The 23594-nt window shown below is 44.7% G+C and overlaps 1 long non-coding RNA gene across 1 annotated transcript; it reads right to left on the minus strand.

The window, feature by feature from the left end:
• Nucleotides 1-9195: 9195 nt before the first annotated feature.
• On the minus strand, nt 9196-13209 carry LOC112986603 (uncharacterized). Its single transcript, XR_003260062.2, has 3 exons — nt 13122-13209; nt 10430-10529; nt 9196-9514 (listed from the first exon to the last, which is right to left on the minus strand). It is a non-coding gene; the product is annotated as an uncharacterized LOC112986603 (long non-coding RNA).
• Nucleotides 13210-23594: the final 10385 nt, after the last annotated feature.

The following is a 23594-nucleotide window of genomic DNA, read 5'->3' on the forward strand; positions in this document are numbered from 1 at the left end:
ACCAAGGGCTGCCTCACCCCCAGCCCAGCTGTGAATGGATTATTAGGTCTGGGAAGTCAAAGGCAACTGAAGGTGGTGCCAGCCGCACTGCTTGCCTGAGACTGATGTGCTGTAACAGCGTTAGCCTGAAAAGTCAGGGACAGAATTTTGATTGCGAGAGGGGCAGAAACCAGTGAAACTCTCGATTCTTCCTGATCTCATTTCCTTTGTCACATCGGTTCTTCTGCTTCCTTTGGCTTCTCTTACTGAGGTCACCAGCGAAAGAATTGGTGTCCCAAGCTGGGACATTAGGGTCCCTCCTAGGGTACCTGGAGACATCATACAAAGGGGTCTGTCTCCTGAACCAGATTGGCAAAGGGCACTTCAGCCCTCTGGTTGCTGCAGGACCATCAGAGGTGCAGCTCCCACTTCCACTGGTGATAGCAATCAGAAGCAAAAGATCTGCCAATGTGTAACACCGCCTCTAAAAGTGTGACCGAGTTAAGCATCATTGTGATGGGCAAGCTGCTCTCCCTCGCACACAGCAGCACTTCCAGGACAGAACTCAAGCTACTGCTTCTCGGAGAAGCTGCCAGGAAACCTTCATTTGCAAGTTGCTATTGCGGAGTGGATTTGAACGCATGACTTAGCAACGAAGGACTCAAAACAGTCTTGTCCCCCGTCTAAAGAATACGTCCTCCGCACGGCCCTGGAGACTCCTCTGAAGGTTTTGTAGGGTAATGCAGATAAAGCCCCAGCCAGTATTCTGAGACTATACAGGGAAATTAAATACCCACTGGAGGAAGAGAAGATAAAAAATGAGACGTTTTGACAAGGCTGCCAGATTGTGTGGCAGGAGGGTTAATTTTTTTTTTGAAACTGCCATTTCATATTCCCTTTCAGACAAGCTGAATTACACAGTACTGGCTGCTGGAGGAGTTGCATAATTTTCTTCACAGAAATAATGACAGGGTACTTAAAAAGCAAGTGAATGGATGGCTAAAGTATTGGGCAGAGACCTCAGAAATCTAGGCTGAGACTTCTACTAGAGACTCCTTTTGTGACCTTGGGCTGGTCATTTAATCTTCCTATGCCTTATTTCCCTGCCAGTAACATGGGAATAATAACTGTTCTTTATCTGTCTTGTCTATTTGGATTGTAAACTCCCAGTTTGCAGGTTACCCCTTCTGTGCTTACAGAGCAACTGAAGCAAAAGAGCATCAATGCATGGTAAGGTGTCTGGGACAACCATGACACAGAAAGTAAATAGTAATAAAAGGGTTTGGCTATATGGGAGTTTGGAACTTTTTGGCATGAAGTGGTCAAGGATTCCTAAGCCATTTCTCTTCCCTCAAAATGTGTACAAGTTTTGATCTGTGCTAATAGCTCCAAAAGCATATAAATAATTTAGGAACTAAGTCCTTGCTGATTTACTGAATGCCTGAGTTACTTCTGAAAGAACAACTGGGTAATTTGGATGCTTGCAAAATTTTCTGCAAGGTCTTTGTGCTTAGCCTGTCACTACATTAAGGGCTAGCAGCAGATTGAGTCGAGATCCTAATTTTTTCAAAGTTTAAATTTAGGTCTGCAGACATCTGTGTACCAAGTTATAATCAATCTCTGCAGGTTTTAGGGGGGTTGTCTAATTTCCAGAAATCGGAGGAAGATGGCCTCTTGCTACTAGGTCGAATGAAGACAAGATCTTCTCTATTTTAAAGCAGCTGCTTGAGAAATTTGCTGTACAAAGGGAGCAATTCTAAAAATAGCGAGAAATGGCATCATGACATTAGCAGGAACAATGACCCAATACCCAACTTGCCGCAGGGGCTTTTGTCCTATAACTGCCTTCATCATTAAGGCTTGTGATGACATTATTATCTGTGCTTATATAGGGCACTAAGGTCATGGCTACCTGGAAGGAAGGGTTTTGATCAGACTGGGGAAGATGAACAAGCAGGAGAGGCATGTTGGGTAACACTAAATCAATGTACTTTCATTTACATTAGACACCAACCTGGCAATTTCAACATTAACGGTTGCACCGCTGCCCTCTGAATTTTGGTAGATTTAACATATCAGTGGGGGAGTGAAAGAAAAGGGGGGTATGAGTCGTTTGTCCTTAGGATACATGGATCTTTTCTTTTATGCATCATCAAAGAATAGTGATTTGTGCAGTTGTTAAATTCCTTTGGCAGTAGATTTCCTGGGATAAGTATTGCCCTGCTTCTACCTCACTGATTATCTACAATGATAATAACAATAGTTAGTGTCTTTGAAACTTGACCCTCCTTTTCCCAAACTGAAAAGACAAAAGACTGGCTCTGAGGCAAATGGCAAGGTAGAAAGAGCATCAGACTTGGACCTAAGACTCCATTTGCTTTTGTGGAGCCACCAGTTTCCTGCATGTGTTTTGGGCAAGTTACTGCCTCTGTGCTGTCCCACAGTTCTCCTGTGTAATGTTAGGCATTGTGAAGGAATAAGGTGCTCAAATAGAAAAGTGATGAGGGACATACAGGTTTCTAGATAGACCGAGTAACTAAATTAGCCATGTTCCTAAAAGATGAGAATCACCATTTTCTTTTACGGAGAAACAGAATAAGACAGAGACTGGCCTAAGAAGTTGCAGCAAGTCAATAAACACATAGGAATCAGAATCTAGGAGTCCTGACTACTATTCTGTACCAACTGCAAAGAAATATGGGGAACCACTGAGAACCTGGATGTTATTTACTGGCTGCAAGGACTATAATGTAGGTTTGTAAACTAAAAAGCATAGAGATTTGGAGGTCAGTGGACTGTTTTTGTCTTGTAGGCATTTGCCATACTGTGCCCTGGTGCTCTACTGCACCAGCTCTACAGATATCTGTCAAAGTGGGGTTCTGTTTTCAACCCAAATGATCTAGTCGAAGGAAAAGCCAAAAAGACTTAGGTTCCTAAATCATATAGGCCATAAGAATAATGACAGGTGTGCAATGCTGCACATCCTGTTTAGGTAACAAAACAGGCAAAGAAAATGCTCTACAACACCAACACCACAAATTATTAAACATGTTTCTGTACTTACTTTTACCACTGGGTTTTGTAAGATTGAGGAGTTTCAGTTTTGCATCTAAATATCTTTAGAATAGAGGCTCTGAATGGTATTGAAAATTTACTCTTTTTTGTTTTTAAAACCCTGCTGGAAGCAAAGAGCTAGACTTTTGAAACAGTCCTTTTTGGGCGCTGAGGTACAAGCAGGAGCCCTAAGTGCCCAGCAGACGTCTGTGCTCTCAGCAGCTGGTGTTCAGGTCCTGGTTCTGCCACAGATTTGTTGTGGAGCCTTTGAGTCAGTCACTTAACCATTCTCAATCCAGAATATGAAGATAATCATACTTGTTTTCTGTGTGAAATTGCTTGGAAGTTAAAGCGAGTGAGTGCCGCGCTTAGAGAGAATTGCTAATGGCTGCAGGACGAGCCCCGCAGCTTGGTTCTTCATCGAGACTCCTCCTGTTGCTTCAGTTAGATAGCAGATGTGGTTAGCTTCAAGAGGATGAGAACTGAGGAGCAGAATAAGTCACAGTCCCTGCCTCAGAGACTTGTAACACCTTCAGTGTACCAAAGCATTTTAGTACTTACTCAGTTTTCAGGTCTTGAGCAGTCGCACCGCATACAGGGCTCTCAGCAGGCAGCTGGACCCCTGCTCTGCCGCCCAGCCCATGCTGTCAGCGATCTCGCCCGCCAGCGAGGGTGAGGATCTGTGCTGTATGGCAGGCTATGATTTGTTGTCACCTTTATAAATCAGAACAACAAAATCACTAGTCTTCCATACAGAGCCAGACCACCAAGAGCAGCAATTCCTCCTTAGACGCATCCTCCTTCATTTCTTCTTCTGTTATCCTTCTTTCCTGGTTCGCATTCTTTCAGCACTTGCTTCTCATTTTAGGGATGGCCACTGTCTCTTTTTGCATGTTAGGGAGTGCAAAAAAGTAGTGTTCTTTGTGAGACAATGTCACTTCTCCCTATAATCATCTATGCAATTTTCTGACTCTACCTGTGATTTTCTGCTCCACTTCCTCACAGAGGAGACCACATGTGCCTATAAAAATTTGGATCATGTTTTTTCAAGGATATTGGGACTCAGTAGGGTCTCCTTTCTCCTTGTCCTATGACAAACTTCTCTCACAGTGCTCTGTCAACCTGCCTATCTCCCAGCTGTGTTTTGGTCTGACTAAAGTAGGTAAATGCAATATATACTTGGGAATGCTAAAGAAAAGGAGTCAGGTAGCAAAGAAAAAGATAAGATAATGATAGTGCTGAGTTTCCTGGAATCCTACTGAGAGACTGATTTAAGCCAGAAAAACAAAACCTCTTTGCTGTGTCCTTTTCTCTGGATTTGTTGACGAGCAATCTTTATTTCAGCCCAGGTTTAGCTTTGCTTCCGCTGTCCAGCTTTCTCCTGCTAATACCTCACACATTTCATGAATAACATGTGAAAGGACAATACTGGCTCACATCCAAGGAAAGGATCTTACATTATTCCTTTTCACCGCCATCCTTTGAGTGAGGCATACTTACCTCAGCCGCTGAAAATCAGACAAGGACGGTATCCTTCTTGTCTTCTAACCTAGATTGTTAAATGTACTTTTGTGAGCAGTTGTAATACAGAGAAAGAAATAAAAGTAGCCAGCAACAGCCTCAGCTTTGCAGAGCTGCTTCAGTGAAAGACTCTTTTCACAGAAGGAGAAAGTGTTTTCAGCACAAGGAGAGAGTTTGCTGGTGCTGACAGAGGTTGTGCCCTATGCAAGCTCACAGAGAACAGTCCGGTCTCTCTCCCTCTGTCTCTTTTTTTTAACATGTGTGCTTTCTATGGATGCTTTAATCAAACTCCAGATGGGTTGTTTCAATCTGGGGATTTGTGCTGCTGCTCCGGAGATAACAATCCATTGTGCTAGCTTAGGTAGCAAGTGTGTTTGTGATAGCTAGAGCTGATACCAGGAGATGTCCAGGTGGTCTTATTTAACCGGGGGTATTAGTAATACTGCCATTGTCCAGGTAATCAGATAAAAGTGCAGTCCAGGTGTTACCCTACACCATGTTTGTGTAATGACATTGCTAAGTGCTGATTGCTACCTACGTTAAAATAGAGACCAAACACTGCAGACAGGACACTCCTGGGTGATATTTCCTGGTACAAGATTGCCATCATCCCCAAAGCCTCCTGGGGTGCACCATTTAAGGTAGAAAATTTAATCCGCATACAGACTGGAACACTAGTGAGCATGCACCCCTTGCTCATGCCGAGTACAAATTTACTCTGTTAGATGCCCCCTCTGCTCCATCTCTGGCTGTTTCCTGACCTCTACTTAGATTTTCTCAGCTAAGGCATTTCCTCTAAAATGTGGCATATTTTCTTCTCTGCCCTACTACAGGATGTATCCAGATGAAAACATTTAGTGGGCCAAGACAGTTTCCAGAAGTAGTTTGGTTAGGACAATTCAGGATTCTGCTATGGACAATTAGAAGAGGGAGTGAATAGTAAAGGTGATCTATGAACTTGAAAGGGAGAAAATAGCTTAGAAAATGCTAACCTGGGCTATAACCTCAGGTGGCAAGAACATTTTACAGTTGTTGTTTTGGAACTATGTTCTGCCTAGCATAGTGATATACCAGGTCTGTGAAGGGATTTACAACAAGTTATCACTAGACAATGAAGTAATAATCAAGATAGAAGAAGTAACTGTTCACCTTGAGCAAGGGAACAAGATCTTCTGTTGTTTTTACACATACATATTCCCTTTTCCAAGTATGATATTTAGTAGAAAACATAAATACAATCCAGGCTCAGAGGGGTATGAGACTTCTGTCCAGACGTCAGAGAGAGCGATCTGTCCCTGCAGGACCATATTCCTCAGGATGGGATCTGCCGCTTCTGGTTTTTCACAGAGATTTTGGCAATGTGGAAGATGATGCCCCCTTGTAATTGTAGCAGATGAAACCCACAACGCTGAGAGGCCGCTATAGTTTCTTTGTAATTGTTTGTATAGATAGGATCTAAACTTAGCTACAGAACACGGTGAAAAAAGCCTGGTCAGAAAGAATGGGGACTCGAGAGCTTAGCCTCCAGCTATCTTAGAAGAGACTGGCTCATCACAGAGAGATCCCCAGCTGCACTTCCAGGCTGCAAATTAAACAAACAGTATTTCCTATATAACAGACCACAGGGATGGTAGAAAGAACAGTGTGGCCTTATTGCTGTTATTTCCTTTGGTTTCAATCTCTGTCCTCTGCCCCCCACCTCCATCTAGACTGGTGTTGCCCACTTTACCCGATTTGTTATTTATTACTGTGGTTTAAAGAGAGGCAGGGGGAAAAATGCTCAGTGCAAATTATATTTTGAGCTGTTGTGCTTTGCCTCTTTGGCGGATAATAAATCTCTCTGGCAATGCTCCTCTGTATAGGATTTGTCATTAAATGCAATTAAACAAACCCTGCAGGTGTCCATGATCAGGCCTGCAGCAGCCCATTCACAACTGCAATGTTATTATCATCCTGACAACAAAACACCAGATATTTCCTGAGCTCCTCTGATCGATGAGCTTGCCTGATTTGGAACTGGAGGGAGGAGAGACGGGGGGAACAGAATGGTTCAAATGCTCTTTAGACTTATTGATGGAAAAGTCAAAAAGCTGCTCAGCAATCAGAAAGAAGGGGGAAAAAGAGAACAACAGAAGAACGGGAGGGCTGAACGGAAAAGAAGACAGAAGGGTGTTTGGGAACAAAAAGACAGAAATGAGGCAACATATCACATGATATCTGTGTAGCTAATGATTTTGTTAAGGTACAAGACTGGAATTTAGGAGAAGCAGAAGCAAGGTATTTCAGGTACAATTCTTCTCATGTAACTTAACCTACTAACAGGTATTTAGTGTAAGCTAGTTGTGTAGGCTCCCTTTGCAGTCAATGCAAAACTGGTAGGTTAACTTGGTGTCCAGAGAGATCTGTTTCTCTCCACTAACTGCAGATGGAACTTAAGCGAGTTGCTTGAACCAGACACACAACTAATTTCAAATCTCACCCTTAAGAGCCAAAGGCATGGGCTTTTGCTGAATGCATATTCCTTTCTATCTCCATTCACAAGGATGTATTTCCTGGTACAGAAGGAGGGCATGCTACTGAGTCATGGCTAATAGTATTTGTAGAAGGCAGATGCAATAACATTTGCACCAGAATTGCTTGTGTGCCCTGACAACTGGGGATCAGGAAAAAAGTCCTGTGGCTTATTTCAGCCATCCCAGGCGATCTGCACAGTGTGAAGGTCAGGGATTCACAGGGGACTGCCTGCCGTCAAGTCCAGTGAGATAGAAAATTTTGCAAACACCAGTCAAATTATTCTGCTTGAATCATTTGCTCAGCTCAGCCTTAGGGTGCTCTGAGGATGAACTTCTTTCCTCTTCCATTCTCACCCCAGGAATCTGAGCTTAGTCCAGTTGATTGCGGGGGCACATACAGAATTGCAGTGACAATAGATAGCTTATATTTCTGTGGTGCCTTTGCAAATGCATAGTACCACAGGAAGAAAGCCAGTTTTAGGTTGGAAAAAGGGAATTAAACGAATAGGCATAAGTAGTGTGTGTGCATCTGTAGAGTGTAAGGGATGATGGTTTTCTTCTAGAAAAAACTATTGTCAGGGTCTTTGGCTAGTACACAAAGGTGATGTGCTGAGTTTTTAAAGTCTCCTATGAAATACTCAGTAGGGCAGGGCATGACACTCTGTTTTACTGGCATCAACAGATGAAGGATGAAGTTGAGGTTATGGCAGAAGGAGTCAGGATTTCTGCTATCAATCTGTAATTCTCAGGCTGACAAATTCCCTAGACCATAATATCTACATCACTATGCAATGCTGTTCTTTGGCTCCTTGGTTGCTAGGGCAGTCCTGATTTCTGTACTAAAGAATGTCCTCTTTTTCTTACTTTCCTGCTCAAACACTGGAGGATTTCCCTCTACCACTCTGTGTCCCCCTCTTTCCATATACTATTATCACTTAATCTGCTGTTTTGTGCACACCAATATGCAATTATCTGGTGACACAGGTCAGCATTGCTCTGTTGAAACTAGTAGAGCTGGAGACACTGGTGGTTCCCCATTTGTGGTCCTTGGATCAGTGGTAGTTTGCAAGACTATGGAAGGATCCAGTTATGAATAATATTTATGAATAAGTCCATTTTTTCATGGCTCCACCTACAGTCCCTGGGAAAGTTTGAATGTGACACTGGTTCAGAACATTTGGAAGCCAAACACGGACATTAAACATGGCATTGTCTCTTTTTAAGCACCTCTAGTTTCTTCTACTTCACTCAGTTTCTGCCTAGACTCTGCTCTCAGACACATCTGCCTAAATCTAGAAACATCTCTGATTTCTTCATCCCAGATGCTGTAGGATTTACAGTGGGGTGACAAAGCTGACACAAAGGGAAGTGTTCTATTCTAGGAAAAAAGACGGTCCAGCAGACAAGAACTGGCATGTCCCAGCTGCCAATCTGAGGAGCCCAGTGGCTGTTAATAAGTGTCACTGGGACGGATCTTCAGCGGGCGTAAATGAGCACTAGCTGATTGTAACTCCACGAGGACTTTAGTGAAACTATGTTGATTTACAGCAGATGAGCAGCTGGCCCGGTGCTCAGGCTGGCTGGGGAAAGCCCCCTGGAGTTTCCATCAGCCGGTGTGAGAGCGGGGTAGAAGCTAGCTGCATGTGTGAAGGGGTGTAGGAGAGCAGACAGAAAGCAAATAAAGGGAAGAATGGGAAATATACACCTTATTGGATTGACTTCTCCAGTGAGTGCATTTTTTCCTCTTTCCCCTTCCCTTCTTCCCCACCTCTAGCAGCTCCTCTCTCACGCACGCTCTCCCTGTGCTGCTCATCTCCCTTTGTGCACCTCTTACCCACACTCTCCTTTCTAAACAGGTGCAGTTGCCACTCAATAGACTTTAATTACCACTTCAAGGGCTCTCACCAGGGTCTGCTGGGAGGGTGGAGATGAATTTTCCTGAGGATTATGCGTATGTCTGAGTTCTTTCTAGTCAGATGGCAGTATTACTGTCAGTCTGTATCCTTGGAGAGATTGTTTCTTCATCTTCTCTCTGCTTGTGTTAACAAAAAACAAAACTGCTGATGAAGGAAAAAAAACAACCATTAGCCAGATTAATTATCAGGACAGCAAACTGGTCCAGAGAAAAATCATATGGACAACTTAAAAACAAAACAAAACAGAACAAAAACATGGGAATCTAAGCTGGGCTCCTAAAACATTATTTCTGCTTATAAATAAGAGACCCAATTTTCAGAAGTGGAGAGCTCAGCATCTCCAAAGATTTCTGTGGGAGAGCGGGGTCTAAAAATATGAGTTGTTTTTTTAGCACTTTACCTACTTTTTGCTCTGTGCTCTTCCCATCACATCTCACTGGAGAAATGCACTGTTAATGCATCCTGCTGGTACCCTGGGGGATTCCTCCAGACTGAATGTGTCAGTTGATTTCTGTCTTCAGAATAGTTTGCCTATGATGGAGAGTTATTCCCAATGTTTAGCTAGTAACATAACATTATTTTTGTTATTTAGATCCTCTTCAAGACACAATCCTGGAGACTGCAGAGCAGAAGCTTATGCCTATTGCTTGGATCTGCTTGGAATTGTTTGCACAGCATGTGGACATGCACTTGTCTATAAATGCAGAAGCACACATGAATGCATGTTTATATGTGCTGATACATGCATCACTGGAGAAGATAGGAGCTGGAAATGTAACTTTGGGGGAAGGGAAGATTTCCAACTATTTAAAAATAGTTTTACTTTAGCTCAACATTAACATTTTAAAATTTTTTCATAAAATGGAAAGCGGGAAGGAGATTGTTTTCTAGCAAATTAAGTAACATTTTCTTCTGCCAAAATTTAAACGTTTGTTTTCCTAAACAAGCAATTCAGCAAATTGGGGAAATACGTAGTGTAGCCAAATCTGCATTTTTTGCATATGTGTTTTCTGTGAAATATTTTGCCATGTTCCAAAAGAATATAGTTATGCATTAGAAATTAGAGACTACATGATCTGTAAAGGCCAAAGCTCAGAAGATCAGCTACATTGATATAAACAGTTACCCTTATATTGCTGTCCATGGAGCTGGGCCTGGCCTGCTCCGATCCCAGCCCCAGATGGTTGAGCACATGCAACATTTGGGCTTTCTTTAGAAAACACTTTTGTGTTGGTCCCTGTGCATGTGCTATTGTCCATGCCAGAGGGCAATACACCACAATACGCTGTGGCTTTAGCATCCATGCGGGATACAGCCTGTGCTGAGCTCTTCTGCATTCATGCCACTGAGCCAGCCTGCGTTTCTGGGTTAGTATCCAGGCACTCCTTATCCCTTGGGTGTTAGTAACCACACAGTGTGATTCAGACACTGGGCTGAGGTTCTTACATGTAGTCATGTCTGTGCACCTGCACGGCATTAGTTTCCTGTCCAACAGTCTGTCTCCGTGCGCTGCTGTCTGCTCTCGGCTCTGGTCTTTTGTGGGTAACTGAAGTACAAAGACAAAAGAGGTGAAAGAAGGATAGGTGGACAACGCTGATGGGAATAGGCTGGTGAAAAAGCAGAGTAGTCATAATTGCACCTCTGTCTTAAGATATCACTTTACTCTCTGCCTGGGAATGTTGTTCTCCTTTCCTTGGCTCTGAGTGAAATTGTGACATGCCAGAGTAATGTGCGTGGCAACGTGGCCTCAGTATGGGACAATGCCACCACTGGTCAGGGTTGCCTCTGGGCAAAGGAAGAGGCTTGGTGAGATGCTGACAAGAGAATTCAGCCTGTGCAAGCGCAACGTGTCTACAACACCTTCTCCAGGCTTTCTCCTCACTCGGGGGGAACCATTCCCTTGTTCTTCCTGTACTTCTCCATCAGGAATCCTGCAATCCCTCCCTCACCTATTCCTGCCCTTCCTGGCCTCTAGAGATCTGCCACCCCTCCTGACTGCCTGTTCCTATTCTCATTTTCCCTTGGTCATCTCAGCCCATGTCCTTCTACTTCTCACTGTAGCTCTTTCTTTAGACTTCTAGTATTATTTTTTTAATCTTTCTGTCTTCCTCATCTCTTCCTCCTCCTTTCCTCGGCTTGTGCATTTTGCTTTCCAGGCCCATCTACAACATGCTATCCTGCCATTTATGTGGGACTGGGATGAACATTGATCACAGCCATCTCAAACCCATCGCTCTCTTTTCCCAAAGAGCCAATGAAAATGTCACCCATGAGATAATCATCATGTTGCTCACGTCCCTTAATTGCTCTCAAAGTACACATTGAGGCTGCAGAGCCTCTTTGAAAAGCAGGTTCTGGCCTTTGGCACATTATTGACAGGCTGTTGATAGGCCCCTTTGTTGAGGAGCAATTTTGTCCCTTTTGCTGTACAATTTTTTTTTTTTAAGACAGCCCTTTCAGAGAGAGTAGATTTTAAAAATAGAGCTGAGCTTTGAATGAACAGGCACCAGACTTGTCCCTGAGAAGCAGTGACATACATGTGAGATGAGAGCTACCAGCATCTTTCATACAAGACTCCATACAAGAAATCAAAGCTAGGATGACTGATATCCTCATCCCTAGTTGTTTTTTGTTCCTTTCCCTCTTAGCCCTGGTAATTAGATATTTGCAGTGTATTACTCAACCATTAGATGTCTTGTGTGGTCCAGTGCCTAGTCCCTGGTAAACAAATAAGAGAAAGCTGATACTCAGGCTGTGCAGCAACCCATTTGTTTGGTGACTGGTGAAAATTCTTTTGTTTTTCTAATACCTACTGATTAAAATGAACTAAAATTCTCTCTGTCACAGCACAGGTCTGGGGCAATTGCTATCGTGGGACTGCATGCCTCTCGAAAGGGAACGCTTGAGAACAAAACAAAGCACGCTTGCTCTCCCATTACCGTCACGGCGAGAGATCCTCCACTAGCAGTGCAGAATCTATGACATACAGCTGAGCAATTCTCGCATCATCCACTGGATTCCAGTAGTACACATGCATGCTTACTTAGCTGTCTCTTTAATACAAAATCATTGTAACATGCCTCGTATAGGCTGGAGTCCCACTGCGATGGATGCTGCATGTACACCTCGAGTTAGCCCTCGTCAAGCCTGTTTAGCTAGGCTCCAGTCTCCGTCTAACTAGACTTTAAACACAATCCTTAGCGAAATCTCCAGGCTATATGCAACTAAAAACCAAGCCTGAAAGAAATGAAATTCTTTCCTCTCTGAAACAATGTCCCTTAGAATGATTTTGCTGTTAATGAACCCCAACCGAGCTGCTGTATTTTGGAGCTACTGGTGTGCATTTTAACAAGGAGCGCTCTGTGCGGATGTGCATCAACATGGCCAGCCCCCATAATGGAAGTCTGTTCAGCATTGTAAGTCCCGCATTAGGCTGTGCCCGTAGAAACCCTGGGAAGTTCCGCTGAGACTGCCCGAAGGTAATCACCTCTCCCAGCCTCCTGGCCGTCCCTAACCAAGTGCTCTGCTTGCAGCTATTCTAGGAAACAGCTCTGGAGATTATAAAGTGTAGACCCTAATGCATACACTAACAACAAGGGGGGAAAGTGCCATTTGATTACAGATGAAAAGGAAAAATACAAGGGGCTTTGGCATTCAGAAAAATGTCCAGCCTGCTGTGATTTGGTTGCTGGACTCTGTAAGGGACTGGAAACCCTTGAACTTCATTGTTTTGTCTCAGTCAGTACAACCAAACCATAAGCAGTACTTGAAAAACATGGTCCACCTAGAATTTGTTATCATAGAATCCTATATGATTAAAATGATGCATCTTGGTACTTCCTGTCATAGAAACTTATTATACATTACATTGACTTAAATACACATTTTTTTGTGTAACAAACACATTTCACAGGGAGTAGAACATACAAGTATTATTTAGATCAGTCTATGTTACACAGGATAGAGTCCATTCTATCAAAACTCAGGAAAAGGAGTTCTATCAAACCCATTCCCTCATTGATAGTCCTGCAAAAGAATATACTGCCTGTCTAAATACTAGAGCTGGGATGGAAAAAAGTCAGCTAATTTATTTTTAGAAGTTGGGATTTCATTAATCAGCATCTATTGTTCTACCTACCTGCATTGCACTTTGTCAGGTTATGTAAAAGCTGCACACACCTCTGCTGCCAAACACACCTTCATCAATACGTAGTGAGAACTGTGCTAAAATAAAATGTTGGCTGGATTAGATGGAGCAGATTAGAAAGACGATAAAAGATAAACTGGGAGAAAATAAGACAATAAATAGGTCTGGCAAGATAGATGGATAATCCTCCTCTCAGGCCAAACACGACAAGATAATAACCTTTTCTTCTCTCTTGTTCCATTTGCTCTTGGATCTCTAGAGCTCTACAAATATCACTTAATTTGGTTGTCTAGTACCCCTGTGAAATGGGTATCACAATGTCCATTTTTACACAGAGAGGAGCAGAGGTACATTATTTAGGAATAGGTTTAAGGTTAGCATTGCAAAAATCAACCAAACTGCTCACTTTCGTGGTTTGGTTTTTAAGCCCTCACAGTGCCTGGGGCAATCTTGTACGTGGAAGACAAGTGAGTCGGATAAAATCGGAGCGCTACAGCCACGTTTTCACAGCTCACCTCTGCCATGATGTTTGCACAGCTAAGCCGGAGCGGGAGCGAGTCTTCACTTTCCTTCCAAGCATATGCCTATTCCTTCACCGTTCCTGCCATCGGCTGGCAACGGAGACTACACAAGGGGCAGGTCGCAAGAGCTAGGCAATGTTCAGAGCTCGATGCAGCTGCTGTGACTGCGCAGCTCTCCTTCTGCTCCCTTATCATGTTGTGATCTGGAGAGCAGACGGTGCACCTGGCAATGTTAATGGAAAGAGAGGGGATCAGAGTAACTTTCCTTCTGTCCCCTATCCCTTCAGCATATCTGCTGCCTAGATTATTTCTGAGCAAATATAAACAACCTCTATGAGCAATTGATAAGCTCGTTAAACATTCAGGACTATGACAGCACATCTTGACTCAGAGAAGGTTTGTCTGTGCTGCCACTTGCTCTTCTTGCTCAGGAAAAAAATGCGACTGCCTTTGCTGGATTCAGCACAAGGTCTGAGTTTGCAGCCTGTGAAACATGGGGCCCTTTTCTGGAGCCTTTGCCTTCCAGATCTTAATTGAATGGGAGGTCCTAAGTGAAGTTTTCCATCGCTTTGTGCCATTGATTTCTCCACGTACATTCTACTGGCAACACAGAGCAACGGAATATTTGATTAGGCAGAATAACAGACCACAACATTAATAATTTTGTGAGTTTAACTGAAAAGATTTGCAATTGTTCTCCCCACGAACTATGCAATTTTCTCCTTCTTCTCAAGAGAAATTCTCCCTTCTGCTTTAATGGCAGGGTGTATTGCCGTCTTAAGGCAGCAGGTACTGACTATTGCTTCTGATTTGGGGAGCTTGGATCCATACAATTTTCATTTGGGCTGGATTCTTGTAGGTGGAGTGTTCATCATGGCTCTGGATTTTCAAAAGAAGTTAGCAATTTGGGATGCCTTATATTTATGTTAGAAACGCTTTGAAAAGGACTGATTACCAGAGGGTCAGGTGCTTAGTAGTCCCTGAAGATGGGAACTAATTGAGATACCTCATGCTGGGCACCTGAAAACATTAGATGCTTTTGAAAATCATGGGGGTGGGGTATTCTTTCTGAACATGAACTGGGAACACCGTACGGGCTTAAGTAATTCAGGATAAACAGATCTTTGCATAGCACTATGGAGGCATCATTGAGTCCTCAGTTCAGCCAAGTGCTTTTACTTTGGGCATGTATTTGATTGCTGTGGGAATCAAGCGCTGAAGTTTCTGCAAGTGCATTTGTATTTTGCTGAAGTGGGGCCTGGTGTTGTGTAAATTTCTGAAGGTTCCTTGTATGGAAATTCATCACTAAGTTTTCAAATTGAAATAAAATAAAAAGGCGAAATTCCCCCCTCCATCCTGAGGCGTGATGCTGAGTGGTAGGTACCACAAGGCTTTGCTGGCTTTCTGCACGTTCATGCATTCACATGCAGAGCCACAGACTGTACCATGAAATGTCTCTCCTTTGCACTTCACAAAAGCCCAGAGCCTGAGTCATGGGCTGCGTTAGGTGTTGAGCAAACACAGAATAAAATGTCCATGCCCCAAAGAGATTACAGTCTCACGCAGCCAGGCTGCTCACAGCGATGATGTAGCTGTAGGACTTGAATTAATGCAAGATTCAGCATGGCTGCAAACATGTACTTGAAAGACAAATAATCACACAAGTAAAACCCACCCAGTTCCTCTCCTTGTTAATCAACAACTTATTTGAAAAATCGTTGCTTGGCAACACTTATTAGAGCCTCCCCTCACTGCTCAGAGGTTGTTGAAGGCAAAATCTTGGTATTGACCCTTAAAACAGTTGCACTTCTGCACAAACAGACGTGTGGTCTGTTTATAAACAGGGGAAAACTGAAAACTCTATACTCATTACACACTAGGAAGGGGGCCAGATCTCGCAATCGAAACTCACAGGAGCCATCTGGTCTCTGCAAACAAGGGCTCCTGGAGTCAGGGTGTGAGCTCGTAACGGCTGTAGAATGTGAACAACCCTATTCACGCAGGTAGTACAACAAGCACTAAGCTCTGCTGTGCTCTGCTGGGTCAAATGAAAATGTGACAGTAAGGGGCTTTTTCCTGCTCTGGGATGAAGCCTCTAACTATGGGACCAAGGTTCTTCTTTTCTTTCAAGGCATGGGTTGTTTTCTGTTCATACGGTGGTCAGGGTAATGCGTACTCAGTCCTGATTTGTCAGCAGTGAACTATAGCTAAGATTTTCAAAGCTGCTTGGAGGGCAATTCCCTTTTATCTCAGCAAGTACTGAAGACTCCTGATATCTTGGGCAGCCCTGGGATACTCAGACACAAATATCAATACTGAATATTGTGTTAAGTGTTCCTTAGCTATTCTTTTTCTTTTCCTATACTTTCTCTAGGCTTAAATTTAGATAATTTTATAAATTAGAATGCCAGCATCTATTTTATTAAAGACAAGATTTACAAAGATATTTCAGCATCTAAAGAAAGATCATTTTAATAGAATTTACCAGTGAATTTGGAATTCAACTCCTACTGATTTTAAAGCTTGTTATATGCCTGAGTTGTTTTACAAATCCCACCAGGACCCTAACTTTTGTTTTAAACTCATTCAGGTTTAAAGAGATGCTAATCAATGATATACTTTGAGACCACATTATTGAATGATCAAAACTGCCTTTGGGGGAAGGCCTACCTAAGCTATAGAATGTCTACATCAATTTTATCACCTGCTTTTCATCTTTTTTGTTATTTCTTTTGCTTCCCTAATAAAGGATTGCTCTGGAGGGGTCTGAATGTAGTATCTTAACAGAGAAAACTCCTGTTGATTTCAGTGAGTAGAAAATCCAAATTCTTTGCTCAGAGCTGTTCCTTAAGATCTCATTCCAGCCCTGATTCAGCGGCATACCTAAATCCCACTGAAGTGTTTGCTGAACTGGTAGGGTGGATGCATGTGTTTAAAGTGAAGCGTGTGTTTAAATGCTCGGTTGAGCCAGGGCCCTTGTGTCCTGTTGCCCAGCGGAGAGAATCAGGTTAGCTAGGACCACGCTTGTGTCGCAGTGCAGTGGTGGACCATGGCGCGCACAGACACACACGTATATTTAGTGCATGTAAATGCAGGTGGTGGAAAGACACTGAATTTAAAATCACATGTGAATGCAGGTGTCTGTAGCAGGCATAGTGCCCAGCTCTGCATGCCAGGTTCAGGTGTCTGGGGCTGAACAAATCTCTGCAAAAGAGAGAAGATCCTAGACATTCTTATCCAAGCTCAAAAGCTATTGCGGATCTTGCATCTGAAATCCGCTATCTTCTTCCTGCTGAGATTCCCAAGCACCTCCTAGTTTCCCAGCTACTCGCAGCCTGAAACCCTACCAGATGCCATGATTGCAGTGGAAAAGCAGCTCATTACTGGAGTGGCAGGCGACGCACAGACAAATATTTGTGCAAGGCATACAGAGCCCAGAGACCAGAACACATTGTCTCTTTGATGGGAGGAGGAAAGGGGAAGGAGGACTTTGCCTGCAGCAAAATTAAATAATAAAAATCTATACAGCGTTTATTTCTAGTGATACTTGCAATGTTTCCTTCCTAGCAGGCAATGTTGTAACCTTATGCCAGCTTGATTTTCGGTTTATACCTTTTGCTAAATATTTTAAGGGTCAGGAATTAAAATGAATTAAGTTCAGATCTTACCCCAAATCCCCTGCTCTTCAGAGACCTCTGTGTGTTAAGATTTCTTAGAAAAGAGACAGCATTGTATCCTTCTATGAGCTGTGTTTGTTCTGAGATCTACAGAAATTTGCTAGTGAAGAAAGGTGACAAAATATGCTCTAAACAAATTGAAATGTGACTTTGATTAAGCAATACATTGCACCGGATACAAGATTTGGTCAACTTTGAGGATATTATACCATCTGTCCTAATAATTTTTATATTGAATACCAGATCTGACTAGGCAATTTCCCAGAGAATACAGAGATAAAACCCAAAATGAAGGAACAGATATTTGGTGCAATATAATTTTCTTGCTTCTCCTCAAGTTCTTCTGCATGCTTACATTGGGGCAAGAGATAAGAGACATGATTTCTTGCCCTTATTTTACAGCTGAATTTTGAAGGAAAAAGACATTACATTGATGTTATAAGAGATAGGACATTACAAAAAATGAACCTCAGTATTATGTTACGTTGAAGAAAGATCACAGATTGAGTCACTGTGCAAACAAAGAACTGATGGGAGATGTTAAAAGATTTTACCAGGAAGATATTTCTCTGTTCAAATTCTACAGACAAGCACTTCCACGATTAGTTTGTTCAAAGTATATAACATATTTCTATGAAGGCTGCATGTATGTTCAAGGCCTTAAAGGAAATATCATTAACTTTCTTTTCAAGAGTTTTTCTTTTTTTTTCCAAATACGTAATTCAGAAACAGCAAATACAGATTTCCTTAAAGTGGAGAATAGCTTGTTTTATTTTTCCCATAGAGACCAAGAATATTTTAAAAAAATACAGGTGTAAAGACAGGAGATAGGGACGGTCTGAGCCTTGGATTATTTTGCTTTGTTGAGCTTCTGTTTAGCAAAGTATTTAAACATATGTTAAGCAGAGCTGGGTGAGTATTTTCAATGAATAGGCATTAATTTAGTGATTAGTCTCAGCTTCCAAAAATGGAGAAAAAATAAATGCAGCAAAGCTTTTCATTTGACAACAGCAATATGAAATGCTTTATTTCCAAAGTGCTGAAACACTTTACTTTTTACATTTTATGTTTTTGATTTTCTAAGTGACATTAATGGTTTAATAATCTAAACTTAAAAAAAGTTTTCAGATTTGTTCACATCTTTAAAGTCAGCCAGAGTTAAATCTTTTGTTGTTTTAATTTTGTCAACATTAAAAAAAAAAAACTTTGTCTACTTTGATCCCACTGGATTTGGGGGGGTTTAAGCGCTTTGTGGAAAAAAAATCCAATATAGTATAATCCACTGAACACTTCAATATAACATGATCTATCAATGAACCCTAACTGAACCCCTAAAGCAAGATATATTTTTAGTACTCAGATAGAATGAACTACTGAAGGAAAATATTTTTTAAATACGTGTTCTCTGAAGAATTTACTCTCAGCAGCATCCCAGTGAAATATCCTCTCTCTCCAACAAACTGGAGAATTTTAAGAACTACTCTATGCATGAAAATTTATATTAATCTACCAGCCAGCCACGTTTTTAAAACAGTAATTTTAAATTCTTCAGTATAAAGCTTTGATCTCAGACAGTGCAGATTACAGTCGTATTCATATAGTCTTTCCTGGCTTCCTGAAGTATTTCTGCCCCTGCCCTTCCCCAAACCTGAAGCTGTGAGTGTCTCTTACCTGGGGCTGCCAGGGCTATTCAGCAAAATGCAGCTAAATCCCTTCCAATCTCCCTTTCCACCGCGTTTAGCCCTTGGCTCTCGGCCAGACACCAACTTTGCTAATTACAGCCTGCCTCCCAAATGCCGCTGCGCCAGGCGCTTGGGCGATCTCCTCGCGTTGGTGTGCGCCTCCCCAGCGGCGAGCGAGCCCGGGCCGGCACGGGCGCTTCTGCCCGGCACTGGCACGGCGCGGGCTGGCGGGGCTGAGCCAGCTCTCCCTCCCGCTCGCCTTCCTCGTGCCCCCCGACACCACTCGCTCGCGTTCCCTCCGCCACCGGACTCACCGCGACCCTCTCCGTCCCCACCGAGCGGTCCGGCGTCGCTCGCGGCCTCTGGGATGGGGCGGCGGGGACCTGGCGGCGCGTCCCCCGGCGGAGCGTCCTGCCGCGAGCCGCCGGGCGCGGGCTGAGCGGGGCAGGCGGCCCGTCCCGGTGCCCGGAGCCCGCTGCCCGGAGCCTGGTGCCGGGTGCCCGGTGCTCGGTGCCCGGTGCCGCCCGGGCGCCGGGCGGGCGGCGCCGCGCGGGCCCTGTCCGTGGTGCTGATCGGCGGCTCCGCCAAGCAGGGGCGACCGGGGGCCCGGCCCGCTGCCCCGCTGCCCCGCTGCCCCTGCCCCCAGGGCGAGGGCCGGGGGAAGCCAACCCCGCCACCGCCCTTGTCCCCAGCAGCCCCCGGACCCCCGCGGGCTGCCCCGCTCCAGCCTGGCCGGGGCCCCTCTGCCTAACGCGCCGCTCGCGGAGTTGTCCCCGGCTCCCTGGCGGAGGTGGGACCGGCTCCACAGGTGGCCAGGGCGCCCCTCGCCTCCCCAGAGGCGCCTGCAGCACCCCCGGCTCAGCCCAGCCCTCCCCGCCCTCGGCCGAGCCTGCGTCCGCACCCCTGCCGGAGCTCACCTGTCCCTGGGTCACCTTTGGAAGCACAGGGGCTGGGAAGGCTGCCCTGCCTCTGCCTCTGGGCTTTTATGATCCACCGGGAGGGGGGGCGGCAGGAGGAGCACCCAGGCGGAGACTCTTCCCTTTGGCCAACGAGAGGCTGCTTTTCCTTGCAAATGCACAGATTGCACAGATTACATCATGGAGAGCTGCCTGTGCTTCAGTGTAAAAGTCTCCTACTCACGTAAAGGCGGGTTGGAGGAGTGACGGCAGATAGCAACAGGTCTGTCTGTTAGGGTAGCTGAGCCCGGACCCCTTGGAAATAGGGCACTGGGGAAGAGGGCTAAGAGCTACCTCCATGCAAGACACCGACTTTGCATGTGCACAGGGAGGAAAGCCTGCAGGGGCCCAATGGAGCCAGTGAGATTCCTCCTGTGCTTAAATCTGACTGAAGACCTACATGTTTTGCTTTGTGGACAGAAGTTGCTCAGTATCTCCCAGGACCAAGCCCTAAGCAGATGGAAAATCTGTTCTCTCCAGCTTACCACAGTGTGCCTCAGCCTGTGTTGCTCCTGTCCTCTGATTTCCCAGCCCAATGGATTAGCCAAGTCTTACTCTAACTTCTTAGCCTTTATCATGTTTTTTCAGAGCTGACACAAACAACCAGCCCTCCATCTCCTCCCTGAGATACTGAACTGAATTGCAAAGTCAGATCTGAGTATTTGGAATCCATTCGGTTCTGCTATGTTCCTGGTGCCAGGAGGTCAGACAGCTATTCCCCCGAGTATGCCAAACGACAGATCACTCTTCAGTGAGAACAAATTTATTTCCTAACCCTTCTACCCAGGAGCACACATATGTTTCTGACTTTGACTGGAGGGTGTCAGCTGGCACAGATTTGTGCGGTGCCTGTTAGATTGCAAATGCACAGGTTGCAGGCATCAGTTCTTCAGGATTGCCCTAGATTGCCCTAGACAGTCAGTACTTGGAAGTAAAGCTTTGTCTTCTGGTATATCCTGTGCACAGGATACATTATTACACGATAACACTGGAAAAATAATCACTGATTGTAAAATTAATTAGCTAGTAATCAACCTGATCCAAAGTCAAAGCTTTGGTCTAGATAATACTTGAGATACAAATTCAGATATGATTTTTGGAAATTTCTGCTTGCTAATAATGGATGGAATGAAACTCCTGTGGGTAAATACTGGGCTCTTAAGATCTGGATCCAAAAGCAGATGACAGGAAGGGAGCTGCTTTTCAAGGGACATTGGATGCTATTCAAATCATAGCACGCTTGTAATAAAGCCAGGCTCTCTGTTTCCAGCTCCTTTTTTCTGGCCTTCAGTGCCATTGTGGATTATGGGCCAAATGTTTTGGCTGGCTTATATCAGCCAAGAATCTGACCAGCAACTGCGACATTTCTGTTATTGCCTAAGATAAAAGATGGCTTTGAGGAGAATGTACCTGTGTTCGACATGATTCGGTGAATACCCTGGGAGGCTCAGACGCTGATCTCCTGAAGGAGGAGATGGAGACTGAGCAGTACCTGATGACCTTGCAATGCATTAGTCACAGCATGAAGAATGGAGATCAGTAAAAGAAGATGTTACAGCCTTGCTAGTGCCTGGCCTTGAGCGTGTGTCGTGAGAGATTTTCATTCAGAAGGAGCCAAATCTGGAAGCTTTTGCTCTGGCTTTATCCAGGCAAAGCAAGCAGGAATTTCAGGGGAAACCTGAAAAGGACTCAAGCTGAAATTGTTAACAGCATCGTATGGAAAATGCTCAGAGGTGCCTATATCACTCCAGAATATACATCAAACTGACACTGAGTGATACTTGGGTACCTAACTTCCTTAGAAGACCCTACTAGGCAGGACACACAGCGTCAGGGATTGAGGCTGGTGCTTATGGATGTTACTGTCCAAGCTGGATCTCTTCATCCTTCTTTTCATTTTCTCTTTTCCTCATTTGCTCACCAGGACTCTCTCAATTTGCTTTCAGTTCAGTCTTAATGTGGTAACTACTGCTGTCCCCCAGCCCAGAGCTGCAGCTACAAAGTCATCTTTGATTTCCCTCCAGCTTTTGCCATTAAGTTTTTGCTCCTGAATCAAATGGAGAAAGGCCCCACTGAGGGTAAAGAAATGGCCACTAGGAATGATCAAGAATAAACCCACTAGCTGCACATCTATGAAGATCAGTCATATTGCAGCAGATCTGGGTTACAAGGCAGGGAGAAGAATACATGCACTGCCTGGTTTTCTGAGAGCTGTAGCCTCTTCTTTTAGAGGGGTAGGACCAACACTTTGGACTCGAGTCCTCCTTGTGCCAGCTAGCTAGTAATCTGGGCCACCAATTTTGGCATGGCCCAGTTGAGACTTCAGAAACTTGATTTTCAAAGGGGTCTGAGTTGTGAACAGGAGATGTTCCTGAGTCAGGACCAAACTGTCTCCCGCTCAGCGACTGAGATATTCTTCATTCAAAGGATGCGTTTGAAATGTAGGGCTTATTGCAAGAAGAGACCTGGAAATTCACTGCATCTATGGCACAGATTCATCTCTCTGGGCTTTTCCACGTTGTGAGGCTCCTTTGGCTCACTCATTTTTTATTCTAGGTTTGTTTCAGTGCGAGAATGATGGACAGATTTCTCTCGTGGAGAAAGTCTGGCATGAACTTAGAAGCCACAACAGGAAAGGTCACAGTTTTATTTAATTTTTTCAAGTTGTTTTCCATCCCTACTCAGAGCAGCCCTTGCGGCTTGGTAATTAGCAGTGAAGTGAAGGGAGAGTGAGCTGGACTTTGGCCCCAGCTGACCTGATTCATACAACATGTCTGATTAATGCACCTGGTCACATGGCAGCTGCCAGCGACTTGTTGCTGGGCATCCAGAGGTTTCCAAGGGAACCGCTCCTTCTCCTGCCGAAGCTCCTCAACAAGTGAGGGAGAGCAGCGGTTCAGAGGGCCTGAAGCCCAGCCAGGCAGGGGACAGGAGAGCAAAGGTGTTTCTGTGTGGAGAAACACCCAAAATAGAAAACGCCTGCACTGAATTTAGTGACTCTCCGGAGCAGAGCGGCTCTGACAAAGACCTTTGAGCAGAGCCCTGCGCAGCGCACGCGGCAATCCCCGAGCCACAGCAGCTGCCTCAGCACGCAGCCCTGCTCAGCCCTCCCCGCCATCCTTCCCCGCACACACACACACACACGCCCTCCCTTGCGCACACGTTCGTAGCTGCTGCACACCTATGCCAGCCCACACACATCTCGCATGCGGAATCCTACATCGGCCCCATCAAACCAAAGACACGTTACAAACAAAACAACAGCTACGTGCTAACGGAGACACCCCCACCTCCAGTCTCCACGTATTTTCCTCTTTTCACAAACAGGCTCCAGCACACATTTGAGACCCCTTTCCTGAGGCAGGGGCAGAGACTCTCTTTCATATTACACAGACCCTTAGGGACAGAGATCCACTCCCCTACAAAGCTTTCCACGACTGCACACGCAGATGCAACCTACCGATGCAGACTGGCACAGAAAGCTCCCACGTAGACCGACCTCGTCTCCATCCCCAAAGATTCCTCTCCCTGCACACACAGCTGGAGCGCTGCCTACACACAGGCGTGGCAGCTTCCACAGACCCCTTCCACGTTCACACCCCCTCCAGACACACACACGGCCTTACAC

The sequence above is a fragment of the Dromaius novaehollandiae genome, chromosome 25, assembly GCF_036370855.1.
Source record: "Dromaius novaehollandiae isolate bDroNov1 chromosome 25, bDroNov1.hap1, whole genome shotgun sequence".
Classification (NCBI taxonomy): domain Eukaryota; kingdom Metazoa; phylum Chordata; class Aves; order Casuariiformes; family Dromaiidae; genus Dromaius; species Dromaius novaehollandiae.